Source organism: Scyliorhinus torazame, chromosome 20, assembly GCF_047496885.1.
Source record: "Scyliorhinus torazame isolate Kashiwa2021f chromosome 20, sScyTor2.1, whole genome shotgun sequence".
Lineage (NCBI taxonomy): Eukaryota > Metazoa > Chordata > Chondrichthyes > Carcharhiniformes > Scyliorhinidae > Scyliorhinus > Scyliorhinus torazame.
The window spans coordinates 16,738,323-16,752,864 of record NC_092726.1 but is presented as its reverse complement, the minus strand read 5'-3'; the positions used below and the strand labels follow the sequence as shown (position 1 = coordinate 16,752,864).

General features: G+C 46.9%; 3 protein-coding genes across 18 annotated transcripts in view; 1 reads left to right on the top strand and 2 right to left on the bottom strand.

The window, feature by feature from the left end:
- letm2 (leucine zipper-EF-hand containing transmembrane protein 2) overlaps positions 1 to 273 on the bottom strand; it is a 50,169-nt gene extending 49,896 nt beyond the window's left edge. For 2 of the 5 annotated variants that reach the window (XM_072485844.1, XM_072485839.1), the window contains exon 1: positions 72 to 225. The gene's annotated coding sequence lies outside the window, so the exon portion shown is untranslated. Of the gene's footprint in view, positions 1 to 71 lie in introns of all 5 variants that reach the window. The other 3 variants (XM_072485841.1, XM_072485843.1, XM_072485840.1) reach the window with 3 other exon arrangements.
- tacc1 (transforming, acidic coiled-coil containing protein 1) overlaps positions 1 to 14,542 on the bottom strand; it is a 457,444-nt gene that overhangs the window by 300,767 nt on the left and 142,135 nt on the right. The gene's annotated exons all lie outside the window — the stretch shown is intronic.
- Positions 14,024 to 14,542, top strand: part of LOC140396913 (histone-lysine N-methyltransferase NSD3-like) — a 579,137-nt gene continuing 578,618 nt past the window's right edge. The window contains 1 exon segment of the mRNA XM_072485822.1: positions 14,024 to 14,408. The gene's annotated coding sequence lies outside the window, so the exon portion shown is untranslated.

The window sequence follows — 14,542 nt, the reverse complement described above, 5'->3', positions numbered from 1 at the left end:
CTGGGAGTGGGGAAGGGGTGTGTCGGAAGCACGGCGTCGGCCATTTCCCTCCCCTTCCGCCGCTCACTCACCGGGAAGAGGGTCACCCTCACTCCTACCTCCCTCCTACCGTCTGGGATCTTGAATAAGTGGCTTCCAATTGAAGCGCCTCCCGTGGCCACTGTCCGCCGCGCGCCCCCCCCCCCCTAACCGCCGGGCTCGAGACATAACGGACCTTCCGCCCACGGGGGAGAGAGAGGGGGCGGGACGAACTGTCAAACTGCTCGGCGCGCGCCGCGCGTACCGCCCTCCCCTTCTCCACCAGCGGTGACGGACCCGCCCCCCCCCCCCCAATGATTGATGTTTTCATCCGCCAATGGCGTGGCCGGACAGGATTGACGCGTGACCCAATCAGAGGTTTCCGGGGCGGGCGGGCACGGTGAGAAGGGCCTGAGCCCTGGGACCAGCCTTGAGGGACATTGGAGAAGGGTCAAGGAGGCCTCCGAAAATGTCGTGTTTTCATGGAGCAGCAACCACCATTTGGTCCATGATCATAGAATCTTCAGGGCAGAAGGAGGCCACCTGGCCCATCGAGCCTGCACCGGCCCTTGGAAAGAGCACCCCCACTTCAGCTCCACAACTCCACCCAGTAACCCCACCTAACCTTTTTGGACACTTAAGGGCAATTTAGCATAGCCAATCCACCTAACCCACACATCTTTGGACTGGGAGGAAATCGGAGCACCCGGAGGAAATCCACGCAGACAAGGGGAGAACGTACAGACTCCGCACAGACAGTGACCCAAGCTGGGAATTGAACCTGGGACCCAAGCGCTGTGAAGGAACCATGATAACCACTGTGCTACCATGCTGCCCATGTGCAAACCTTCAATCTTGCCTTGATTCTCCAGGCTGACCAATTTTCTCTGTGCTTCAGAGAAAATTGTGAATTGGTCCCAAGTTGAATGGCAGATTAAATTGTTGCGGGACATGCAACAGTGCCATTCATTTTTCATATCCTTAATGACGTTCAAATTAATATGAAACAAAACACGCCACTGTTCAGTGGTTTACACTGAAGTCTGGATGTTGTGTCATAATTCGTGTTGCATTAAATATTTTCACAATTTATATGCAGTCAATTTACAAATTTCCCAACACCAGTTACAAAGTGAGCTCTTGCAACCCATGGCCAAAGTCTCTGGTCTTCAATGTATCTGCCCCAAGGGCTGGAAGTTCATTCATTGCTCCTCGTATCAGTGGCTGGGACAACCGAGGTCCAGCAAAAGGTCATTGGAACTGAAGTGTTATTCCTCTTCCCACAGATGCTGCCTCAACTTGCTCATTATTTCCACCATTTTTGTTTGTTTTCTTGTATCTTGCTGTTTCCCTCCTCCTGTCTCTCCCTCGCTTTTGTACTCTCCAAAGCTACATTACTGAACAAGCCTCAGGCTTTTCCAAATTTATCCAATAATAAAACAGAACTTGGAACTGAGTAAAATCCAATCTTGTGTTTCTTGTGCTACACAACATGTCCTTTGAACAAGATTATAATGGACTTGATATAATTTAATTAACTTCCCATTCTCATATCTTTTCCTTGCTTTGTCTATTCTAGGTGCTGCATTCATGTGTATCTTTTAAAATGTTAATTAACTGTTATATAATTGTCTTGTTTTTATGCATTCCAGATAATGCCAGCCTCTGTGGATTTGTGTGCGTGTTCTCATTATTGAACTACATTTATGTTGCCCTGTGGGCTTCGAATGGATTTAATAGAAATCTGTGCATTACAGCTTTCCATATATGAGAGAAATGCCAATAAAAGATTTCACATTAAAAAGAAATGCTCACTGCTGGAGTGAATTCTTTTTTTCAGAATTGGTTCAGATTATTCGATTCTTTTTTTGTAAAAACAAAAAAAACAACCTTTTCATTCACACTAAGAATTTTTTTTGTGCTGCATTCCTCTATGAAGGTTCCAATGACATGCATTTCTAACGTGACTTTTCTTCATTTGTATGTCTCGACAGTAAGCAGCAGCATCTATTCAACCATAGCAGCTCATTAACCCGTTCTGTCCCTTGTCTGATAACCATCAATGCATTATCTCTTTAGTCTTTTTTTCCCCATTCTTAGCCTCTTCAATTTTCGTCCCATCTACCCCCACCAGTATTACATCTTGGGGTACAGTTCTGTTGGCACCTGTGGTTTGTCACTACCTCATGAGCGATTTGATGAAGGAGGAATCATATTCAAACTTGATTTTGTCCTCATTCAACACTTTGATATGAATTTCCAGTGGAGAGCAGTTTAGAAGTGGGAAATCTGCCTGATTTCATCTGTGCCTCGTCCCAGCGCAATTGTAACAGCCTAACTGCTGCTGTCCTTCCCCAGATCAAATAATGCAAAAAAGAAGAGGAGTAATGGAACTCTCGTATTTATTTGAGAAATGCCTTGCAAATGTTTTGCTGTGGAAAATTGCACATACTAAGAAAGATATGTTGGGACAAAGATGTAGCATTGGAAAGGAGAAAAAAGGGGGCAGCACGGTGGCGCAGTGGGTTAGCCCTGTTGCTTCATGGCGCTGAGGTCGCAGGTTCGATCCCAGCTCTGGGTCACTGTCAGTGTGGAGTTTGCACATTCTCCCCGTGTTTGCGTGGGTTTCGCCCCCCCAACCCAAAGATGTGCAGGCTAGGTGGTGTAGCCACCTGGGTTGGCCACTTCCTGACTTAAAATGGAGAACCGCAAAGGCTGAAGGGAAATTCAGCCAATACAGGCAAAGACTAGCAAGTGCAGAAACCATGTATATTGAAAACTGCAAAACAACCAGACAGCACCGAAACCAGCAGCCATCTGCACAGTAATGCAGCAGCCATCTGCATAGTAATGAGCGATTCCAAGGCACAATGGCAACAGTTAAGGTGAATAAAGCCAAGCCAGACTCCTCTGTGCCAGCAGGAGCCAAGACAAAGGAAGGCCAACGGACATTTAGGGACTGCCCAATGATCAGGGAACAACTCCAGTATTGGAGAAATCGATCCAAGTGATTGGAGCGCAGTCCAATCACTTGGAACCAGGTACGGGGTCCGCCCCGAAGGGAGGGAAGCCCCTGGGGACTAAAAAGTAAAGCCCCCAAGTTCAAATCGTCCTTCTTTGGCTGAGTCACTCAGCAGCTCGAACCAACCCTTGACACCTGTCTCGCTGCCGCCAACCAAGTAAGTCTCAAGTCAACTCTCGCTACGAGATAGGCGCTCCTAGCTACCAGTCCATACCAGCTTTTGAATCCTGCAGACTCCGGACCTGAACAAAGGGCCATTTGTTCCCCTGACCTGGTGGGCCAATTCCGAAGCTAAGTATAGGCCTTTTAGTGATAGGAATAGCCTAGAAAGTAGAGTTTATGCATGAGTAGTGATTTACTGTGTGTAATAAATGTGTTTTGATTTGAATCTTACTAATTTGTGTGTTGAGTTATTGATCATTACTTGAACTTGAACCTCGTGGCGGTATAAAGGTACCTGGCGACTCTAGAGCAGAGGTTAAACAAACAGAGCAAATTACGAATTAAGAGCCAACCAAAAGTTAGCAACAGTGGATTGGCCATGCTAAATTGCCCCTTAATTGGAAAACATTAATTGGGTACACTAAATTTATTTTTTTTTAAAGAAAGGAGCAAAAAAGGTACATGAAGCCAGATACCATGGGAATAAGAAATAGTGAGGTGTAAGATGGAGATGAGACTGCAGTAGTTCAGGAGGGCAATTTGGCATCCCATGAACGAATTTTAAAGAGAGAGGGATGCAATAGGGTTTGAATTAGGTAAAAATCTATGAAGAATATTAAATAGGGTTGGTGAACTGCAGGCAAGATAGCTCCGTGTAGGGCAGCGCGATGGCACAAATTAGCATTGCAGTCTCACAGCGTCGAGGTCCCAGGCTCGATCCCGGCTCTGGGTCACTGTCTGAAATGAAATGAAAATTGCTTATTGTCACAAGTAGGCTTCAATGAAGTTACTGTGAAAAGCCCCGAGTCACCACATTCCGGCGCCTGTTCGGGGAGGCTGTTACAGGAATTGAACCGTGCTGCTGGCCTGCCTTGGTCTGCTTTAAAAGCCAGCGATTTAAAAGCCAGCGACTGAGAGACCGACGGCTGAGACCTTTGTTCTCGTCGAATTCGAGGAGGCTGAGCTGACCTGGCTGAGGGTGTACGGGGATCGATCCTGTGGGAAAGGGGATATTGGCCTCCCAAATACCTAATATGGCCCACAGCTCCATCACATGATCACAGTGAGTCACATGTAGTCTTATATAGCTCATGCCCATCAATTAAAAACTATTCTCTATTGTCTCCGACAGTGTTTTTCAAACTTTTATTCCGGGGAACCATTTTTACCAACCGGTCAGCCACCACGACCCACGTCGGCCGACCTTCGTGACCCAACATTTTTGCTTACCTTTAATAATAATTATCTTCAATGTAAGTAGGCTTACATTGCAATGAAGTTACTGTGAAAAGCCCCTAGTCGCCACATTCTGGCGCCTGTTCAGGTACACAGGGACAAATCAGAATGTCCAAATTACCTAGCAGCATGTCTTTCGGGACTTGTGGGAGGAAACCGGAGCACCCGGAGGAAACCCATGTAGACACGAGGAGAACATGCAGACTCCGCACAGACAGTGACCCAGCCGGGAATCAAACCTTGGACCCCGGAGCCCTGGAGCCACTGTGCTAACCACTGTGCTACCCCGTGCTGCCCCTTTTCTTTTGCGCCAGGTAAGCCTACTTGTTCCTCACGATCTCACTTGCTTTGTCATTCAATGTTACATTTCTGCATGGATTATTCATCAGAGGTCATGGAGCTCACACCACCACTGCTTTGCCCTGCTGTGGATTCTCCGGAGCCACTCTCTCCAGCCGGTTCAGTTGTGGGATCCTGGTCTGTTTGTATCTTTGGCCCTCTCTTCCTTATTACAAAACGATCCATTAAAAATTTTACAGTCCTGTTGCTTGTTTGCTGTTGACAAAATGCAATCGCACCCAGAGCACATGACGTCAGTGTTCGGGGCGCGTGACCTGTTCACTGCCGTGGCTTCAGGCAGGAAGACTGCACTGAATTTTAAAAAATCTTCTGCTGGGTCAGTGTGCTGACGTCAGGAGGAGGCAGTGTTTCTCGCTGGACTCCGGGCATGCAAACTAATGATCGGACATGCATGCACAGCAGGCCCCCATTTTGAAAGCTGGTCGTGGCCATCATTTTTAAAGTCGATCGCAGCCGGCATTTTTAAAAGCCGTTGCTCCGGCCATTGCACACTATTAATTCCCGTGACCGGGATGCTACGATGAATAGCACCGCGACCCTCCCGACAGCCACCCATGGCCCACCCACGGGTTGCGACCCTGACTTCGAAAATTACTGGTCTAGGCATCAGCAAATCGAGGTCCTCCAGGCTGCTGAGCAGTATTCCGAGCCCCCAAACCACATCCAAGGATGAAGAGACACGAATATCCATCACAACACTCATCCACACCCTCCACCAGCGCACAGCACAGAGACACACAACTCAGTGGGGCGCAGCTCTAGATTAAACTCAGGGTCACTTTCTGAAGAACACATCACTGACACATCTTTGCAGCAGTCAGAGGCAGGACAGCACAGGTCTCTGGCACTCGGAGTGCTGCTGGAGACCAGCCACCAATCAATCCAAGTCAGAAGAAGAGCCATTGGAAGCAGCTGCAACTCAATGGAATGGCAAGCGGTGGAACTTTAGGTCGAGATTCAGCAGTCACTTAACAGGCCAGGGCAAACGGTGGCCAAAAAGAGTTCCGTCTGCGTTCTGTCTGATGTCGTTGCTCCAACATGATAAACGCTCGAGGCCACCATGGGAAGAGTGGCAACCACCATGGGAAGGTTGGTGACCACCATGGAGACATTGATCCAGCAGGTCTTGCCAGGTTTGCGGAATCACAGGCATCGGGACGTAGCAGTCAGCAGGTTGCCACCATCTCTACTACGGGCTGCACCAAGGCATAGTGGAAGGGTTTGGAAAGTTGAAAGATTTTAATGACATCTCTGGTTCATGGGTGTGCTGTCATTGTCAATATATTTTGTGAAACATACAAAATAGGAGCAGGAGTACTCTATTCGGCCCGTGAACCTGCTCTGCTTTCAATAAGATCTGTTTGTGTTGAGTTCCACATTTCCCTACCTACTTCCAATGACCTTTGATTCCCTTGCCTCACAAGAATCTATCTGCCTTAAAAATATTCACTGGCCCCGCTTCCCCTGCCTTCTGAGACAGAGAGTTCCAAAGTTGCACAACCCTCTGAGAAAAGAGGGTCATCTCTGTCCTAAAAGGGCAACCCCCAATTTTAAATCTGTGCCCACTCGTTCTGGACTCAACCACAAGAGGAAACATCCTTTCTATGTCCACCCAGACCAAAGACTTCACAGAGGGCATAGGACAACAGTGCCTCCCCCAAGCCATACCCTGCCAACTCCTGAGTCTTCATGCAGACCATCCCAAATGTTCCACACTAAGAAACCCCAGGTTGGAAGGTATGTGGAGATTCCAGCGAGTAGCTAATTTAATGAGCATTCATGCGATGTAGATGCATGCAAATCGCATTCAAACCACGAAGCAGTGGAAAAACCAACCCGGTATTAACCAGCCAATGGGAGAATTGCAAATGTTTTTACACAGGCAGGTTTCTGACCTTTTGCCCGCCACTCGATTCTCTGCTGAAACCCACCACAGGTAGGATGGGAAAGTTCTTCCCAAGGTGTTCAGGAAAGATAGGGAAGGAAAGAAAGGAGGTGGGCTGTCAATATTGGTTTAGGAGAATATTACAATGCTGAAGAGGGAAGATGTTCTGCAGGGGTCAGGGTCAGAATCTATTTGGTTAGAGTTAAACATTCTTGGTGCCATTCTACTACTGGGTATATTCTATATGCAATGCAGCGAGAAAGATGTAAAGGAAGGAAATTGCAAGGAAATTACAGACAGGTGGAAAAAGTGTAGAGCAGTAAATGGAGTTATCTCAATTTAGAATTGAATAGTGTAACAGCCAGAGAAGAATAAAAGTTTCTGAAGTGCATTCAGAATAATTTTATCTGTCAGCATGTTTCCTGCACAATGTGGAAGAATAAATTGAGGATTCAGGTGAATGAGATGGATCAGCTGTCAGTCGGGAATATTTAAGAAACACTGATGATGGTATCATGTGGTTTCAGTTATTTATGGAAAAGGACCAAGAGCCATCTCGAGTAAAAATACTTCATTAGAGGAGGGCGAAATTCAGTGTGATGAGAATGAATCTGTCCCGAGTAAATTGCAATCAAAGATCAGCAGACAAAACAGTAAAGGGAACAATGGGCTACCTTTAAAAAGAAGATGGTTCAGTACAATTGAGGTGCTTTCCCACAAGGGGGATGGGGAGGTTTGACAACCAAAGGCAGAGTTACCCAGATGATGAATGAGATGGAAGGTAAGATGAAGTGGAAAAGGGAGGCCTGTGACAGATGTCAGCTTGGTAATACAAATGAGAACGGGACTAAAAATAAGAAGTTTGGAGAAGGCGGGAGTAAAAAAGAAAAGAACCAAAGATTGAGTATGAGGAGAGATTGACAGCTAACATAAAAGGGAATCCAAAAGTTTTGGGCAGCACGGTAGCACAGTGGTTAGCACTGTGGCTTCACAGCGCCAGGGCCCCAGGTTTGATTCCACGCTGGGTCACTGTCTGTGCGGAGTCTACACATTCTCCCCCGTGTCTGTGTGGTTTCCTCCGGGTGCTCTGGTTTCCTCCCACAGTCCAAAGACGTGCAGGTTAGGTGGATTAGCCATGCTAAATTGCCCTTAGTGTCCAAAAAGGTTAGGAGGGGTGATTGGGTTACGGGGATAGGATGGGAGTGAGGGCTTAAAGTGGGTCGGTGCAGACTCGATGGGCCGAATGGCCTCCCTCTGCACTGTATGTTCGATGTTCATCCACAGGCATATACATGGTAAGAGTCGTAAGTGGAGCGTTGGGCCAATTTTGGGACCAAAGAGGGGACAAATGCAAGGAGACAAGGACTTAACTGAGGTATCAAAATAGTTCTTTGCATTTATCTTTCTCAAGGAAGAAGACACCACTGAAGTAACAATAAAAGAGGCAGAGATATTCTATCTGAGATACTGGATGGTGTTATGGGCGAGGCGTTTTCAGAACCCCAAAATGTATCATGGAGTTCAACCAACCTCTCCCTTTAATGGATTTGTTGCTTTTCCGAGCATGTGGCTTTTTCCCTAGGTGTGGGATTATAATTATGGACACGTGGGTTTTTAAACACAAAACACTGTTTATTCCATGAACTCAACTTAACATCTTAAATAAACATTGGATCTCTTAATACCCCTTACTTCAAAGATTACTCAGTAAATATTGCAACAGCAAATACTTCCTTAAAATGTTCCTTCAAACTTCCAAGAGACATAACATCTTTTAACAGTATCACATCAGGTTAAAGGATGTATATTTTTTCTGTAGAATGGCAGAGACATATTAGCTTGGTTGCCTTCAGCTCCAGCAAAACAGCCCGGCACTTTTAAACTGCTCTCAGCAAAACCAGCCAGGCACTTTTTAAGCTGCAAAACCAAACTGCAAAACTTGCAGCTCTTTGAAAACACACAGACACACAAAGACTGCTTTTAAACTGAAACTAAAAACCTGCAAAATGACTGAACTGAGCTGAGCTCCACCCACTCTATGACATCACTTTTCTTAAAGGTACATTGCTTAACATCCAGTTCTTAAAGGCACTCTCGCATGACAATGGGCTAACAATTGGCAAAAAAAGGAGACATTTAGCACTGTGGCACAGGGGTTAGCACTGCTGCCTCATGTGCCAAGGTCCCAGGTGTGGTGATATGCATCACTGTAAATATACAAGGGGTTAATGTCAATACACTGGGACTAAGTAAACACTAGAGGGAGCATCAGAGACATCATGACATCAGACATTCAACCAATAGGTCAGTAAGATAGGACACGACCAATGGGCAGTCAAGACACACCCAGAGGTGACACTACCACAAGGGGGCAACCCATATAAAAGGACAGGGCACACATGCTCTTTCTCTTTTCCACAGGCAACACTCAGAGAGACAAGGCAGATCGGAAGCATCACACCCACACGTGCAGACTGGTTAGTTAGATTGAGTTACTATAGTAAGATCAGCAGGAGAGTCGAACTGTTAACTGTTCAATAAATGTGTTAAACCTATCTCCAAGTCTGAACCTTCCTTTGTCAGAGTATACATCAAGGAAGCAGCTTATGCTATATGAAGAAGCATAACACAACACCAGGTTCGATCCCGGCTCTGGGTCACTATCTGTGTGGAGTTTGCACATTCTCCCCATGTCTGCATGGGTTTCGTCCCCACAACCCAAAGACAGGCAGGTTTGGTGGATTGGCCATGCTAAATTTCCCCTTAATTGGAAAAAACGAATTAGGTACTCTAAATTAGGCAGCACGGTAGCACAGTGGGCAGCACTGTTGCTTCACAGCTCCACGGTCCCAGGTTCGATTCCCGGCTTGGATCACAGTCTGTGTGGAGTTTGTACGTTCTACCCGTGTCTGCGTGGGTTTCCTCCGGATGCTCCGGTTTCCTCCCACAAATCCTGAAAGACGTGCTTTTTGGGTGAATTGGACATTCTGAATTCTCCCTCAATGGACCCGAACAGGCGCTGGAATGTGGCGACTAGGGGCTTTTCACAGTAACTTTGTTGCAATGTTAATGTGAGCCTACTTGTGACAATAAAGATTATTATTATTATAAATTTTTTTTTTTAAATGAGTTCAGGAACAGGATGTCCATCTTTCAATTTCCAACAACGTTATCCCAGGGATTATGTTTTTTGCAGTGACAGAAGATGTGTTTTTCTTTACTCAGCTCTCTGGTATAATGGCTTCGGCAAACTCCCAATTCAGATTAAACCCATCCACAAGAACAATAGTCGTACATTGAACAATCTACCAATGATAGCAAGCGTGTAACTGATCTGAATATCCAGTTAAAATATTGGGCACTGGAGTATGCCACTTGATGCAGGAAACTTCCTGTGTGGGATCGTAACAAAGGATCTTCGACAAACAGCTGTTTGCACAAAAATCACAGTGAGTATATTTTTCTAATTTATACTCAAAAGAAATTGTTATTTGGCACTGTAGAACAGAGATGTTTGTCGGTTATTTTGATCCTAACACTTTGCATCCAGACCTTCAAAGTTTCCAGCAGTAGAAAATGAATTTCTAAAATAGTGTGTGAAATGATTGTGCTTTTTAAGGTGTAGACACTCGAGTACAGCATGCATCAGTTTAATTTGGACATCAAAATATGCCTTGCAAACCTCGAATAATCCCTCTAATGTTCTTTGTTGTGTGTGGTCTGTTTCTTTAGATGTGCAATGGCTGCGTAAACTTTTTTTTCAATTAAGGGGCAATTTAGCAAGGCCAATCCGCCTACCATGCACATCTTTGGGTTGTGGGGGTGAGACTCATGAAGAACTCAATATTGTGTTCAACAACTTTAGACTGTGAACTTTTTCTCCAAGGGGGGGGGGGGGGGGGGGGCAGCTGCCACTTGTTTTTCAGTTTTACTTTCACTGAGCACTGACCTTTGATCTCCAATTAACATATTCTGCTCTCACCTTTATGCCATTATGAGCACTTCAGTCATTAATGGCACCATTCACACCCACTTTGTCACTGACCTTGCATTTTGTGTCCACCCCCCCCCCCCCCCCCCCGCCAACTATATAATTTATTACATTTCTATCCCTCTTCAGTTCTGTAGAAGGGTCATATGGACTCAAAAGGTTAACTCTGTTTCCGTCTCCACAGATGCTGCCAGACCTGCTGAGTTTATCCAGCATTTTCTCTTTTTGTTTCCTTTCAGCATATTGGTTAATTGATCATAATATTAATTTTCTATATCTCATCTGCTCCACCAGCGGCTGCTCCTCCTGCCATCCCATTCACCATCGACCTACTCTGGCGAGAGTATGCTGAAACATTTGACCCTCTCTCTGTCTCTCTCCATTCACCAGAAATATGTTTACGGAACCAATCCTATCCTTGTTTAAGTACCACTGTGACCTGAGCCACCAGTTCCTTCCTGAGTCTCTCTGTAAAATAATCTCCATGATTGACCATTTCCTGACCTTGAATGTCTTGTGTTTCAAGCTCCAACAACCACTGACGTGATCAGAGTATCCTTACAGCGCAGGAGGCCATTCGAGTCTGCACCGAACCTCCAAAAATGCACCCTACCTCGGCCCCAATCCCCCACCCTATCCCTGCAACCCTACCTAACCTTTGGACACTTCGGGGAAATTTGACGTGGTCAGCCCACCTAACCTGCACATTTTTGGACTGTGAGGGGAAAACTGAGCACTCCACACAGGCACGGGGAGAAAGTGCAAACTCCACACAGACGGTCACCTGAGGTTGGACTTCAAAATGACCAGATCATGTATTGTTTTGTGATGTTGATCAAGAGACAAATGTTAACCTGGATATTGGAGATAATTCCTTGACTCTTCTTTGAACTATCACCAAATGACCTTCTATGACCATCAGGACTCAGTTTGATGTCAGACAAGGGCTAGATTTGATGTCTCATTTGTTTTTTTTAATATAAATGTAGAGTACCCAATTATCATTTTCCAATTAAGGGGCAATTTAGTGTGGCCAATCCACCTTACCTGCACATCTTTGGGTTGTGGGGGTGAAACCCACGTAGGCATAGGGAGAATGTGTAAACTCCACACGGGCAGTGACCCAGGGCTGGGATCAAGTACGGGTCCTCAGCAGCGTAGGCAGCAGTGCTAACCACTACACCACCCTAGATATCTCATTTGTAAGATGGCACAAGGTGTAGCATTCCATCAACATGGCATTGGAATGTCATCTGGGATTTTTGCACTTAAGTCTCTGCAGTGGGAATTGAACCCACCACCTTCTAACTCAGATGAGAGTGCTGAAAATTGAGCCATGCCTGATGTAATTGAAATGAATATATACATGAACTGTAGTCTGAATTGCAACAGTGTGTGACATTGTACAGTATGAAGGACAGTGTCAGTGGTCTGAATCCAGAGATTTGAGGATAGAAATCCAGATTCACACTCTATGATAGTTCCAATGGAAATGCTGCACTCTTGAGGTGCTCTCCTTTGATGAGACCTTAAACTGAGGGCCAATCTGCTCTTACAGATGGAGTTAAAAGACCGATGACACTATTTTGAAGAAGACCCGGTGAGTTATCCTGCTGTCGGGGCCAATATTTATCCCTTACCTGATCTCACAAAAACAGATCGTTATCACGTTGTTGGCTGTAGGAGCTTGCTGTGTGCAAATTGGTTGTTGACTTTCCCAGTGACAGCACTTCACAAAGTACTTCATTAGTTATGAAGGACTTTGAAACACAATGTCATGAAAGGCGCTATATAAATGCAAGCTATTTCTGTTCCGGCCGGTTTCCAACATTCCACTATCCAGGAACTGCAGGTCATCCAGATCTCTGCTTCCGAAGTTCTTAGTCGCATCAAGTGGCATTCAACCATCACCCCTTTTCTCAAGCAAAGGCTTTATTTAAAAAAACTCATCCTTGTTTTTATTTGTTGGCCATTCTACCCTTGAGCCTACTCTGCCATTCAAAAAGACTATGGTGGTCTGATTGTGGCCTGCATTCCACTTTTACGTCACCCCCCTCATTACCCTTGCCGATCAAAAATCTAATTCAGTGTTATTCAGTGATGCTGTCCGACCTGCTGGGTTTATCCAACATTTGGGAAGGAGTCAACCTGATTGCTTTGGGACATGGAATCACATGTCAACCAGACAAGGACGCCAAATGTTCTGACACAAAAGGGCATCAGTGAACCAGGCGGAACAAAAACAGAAAATGCTGGACAATCGCAGCAGGTCTGACAGCATATTGGAGAGAAAACGGAGTTTACGTTTTGAGCCCCAATGACTCTGTCAGTAAACCAGATGGTTTTCACAACAATCAATGGTTGCATCACAATTACGAAGACTGGCTTTACATTCGAAGTTCACGCATTGAAATTTCACCAGTTTCATCATGGTCAGATTTGAACCCACGGAAATGGACTGGTCTCAGGCTGCCTTGTGGCCACTGCCTCCCCTCAGTTGAATTCTGCTCAGCTGTTCGCCATGTGGAACTCTTTGCCGCAGAAGGCTATGGAGGCCAAATTACTAAGTGTCTTTAAGACAGAGATCGATAGGTTCTTGATTAATAGGGGATCAGGGGTTATGGGGAGAAGGCAGGAGAATGGGGATGAGAAAAATATCAGCCATGATTGAATGGCGGAGCAGACTCGATGGGCCGAGTGACCTAATTCTGCTCCCATGTCTTATGTTCATAGAATCTCGGCAGTGAGGAGGCCATTTGGCCCATCGAGTCTGCACTGACCCTTTGAAAGAGCATCCTACACAGACCCACTCAACGCCCCCCCCCCACACCCCCGCAATCCAACATAGGGGCAATTTAGCATAGCCAATCCATCTTTGGACTGCGGGAGAAAACCGGAGCACTCGGAGGAAACCCACACGGTAGAATGGTGATAACGTGCAAACTCCATGCGGACAGTGACACGAGGTCGGAATCGAACCTGGGTCCCTGGCGGCGTGAGGCAGCAGTGCTGACCACTGCGTCGCCCCAATGGGTTTCAATATACCCAGACAAGGGAATGTTTTGAGAAAAATGTTGCAGAAAAAGAATACAAGGGCCGGTCCTCCCCCCCCCCCCCCCAAATGAGATTGGATGTTCAGTCCCGGTGGACTCCCGGGCAATCCTGGAGGGTTGGGAACAGGCTGGAGGCTCCTGCGCATGCCTGGCGGCGGGGCTGACTACAACTCCCGTGCTCCTGCGCGGCGCACGCGGAGGCCGGCAGCCAATGGGAACGCGGGGATTTAGGCGCCCAGCGCGCGCGGCCCGGGGCCTTTGTGCGGCTGGGGAAGGGAAAGCAGCCCAAACCCCCCCCCCCCCCCCAACCACCACCACACCATACACAGACAGGCAGGTCGGGGCAGGCAGGCCCGGGGCCCGGGAAGAAGCAGGCGCAGGCCCAGCGGCAGCTTCAAACACAGCACAGAGAAGAAAACATCCCGCCCCGAGAGGCGGCCATCTCGCTCGCCAGTCTGACGATGGCAGCTCCAAAACCGCGGCGTTAAAAAAAAATCTCCCCCCCCCCCCCCCCCACCGCCCGCCTCCCTCCGCCCGCCTCCCTCCGCCCCCTTCCCTCATTAAACTGCGAGCGGCCTGGGCATCCTCCCACTCCCCTCCTCCATCCCTGGATTAATTCAGCCTGTGAATCCCCATCAAGCTGAGCCTGTCTGGCTCTGACTATAATGGAACAACCTGCAGGTAGTGCGTTTTTTTACACTCTCTCTTTCTCACCTTCCCTCCCTCTTATTTTCAGATCCCCCCCCCCCCCCAGCTCTCGTTTCATGTTATTGACAGGAGTGATCATGGGTGCTGATGGTTGGAAGGGGTGGTCG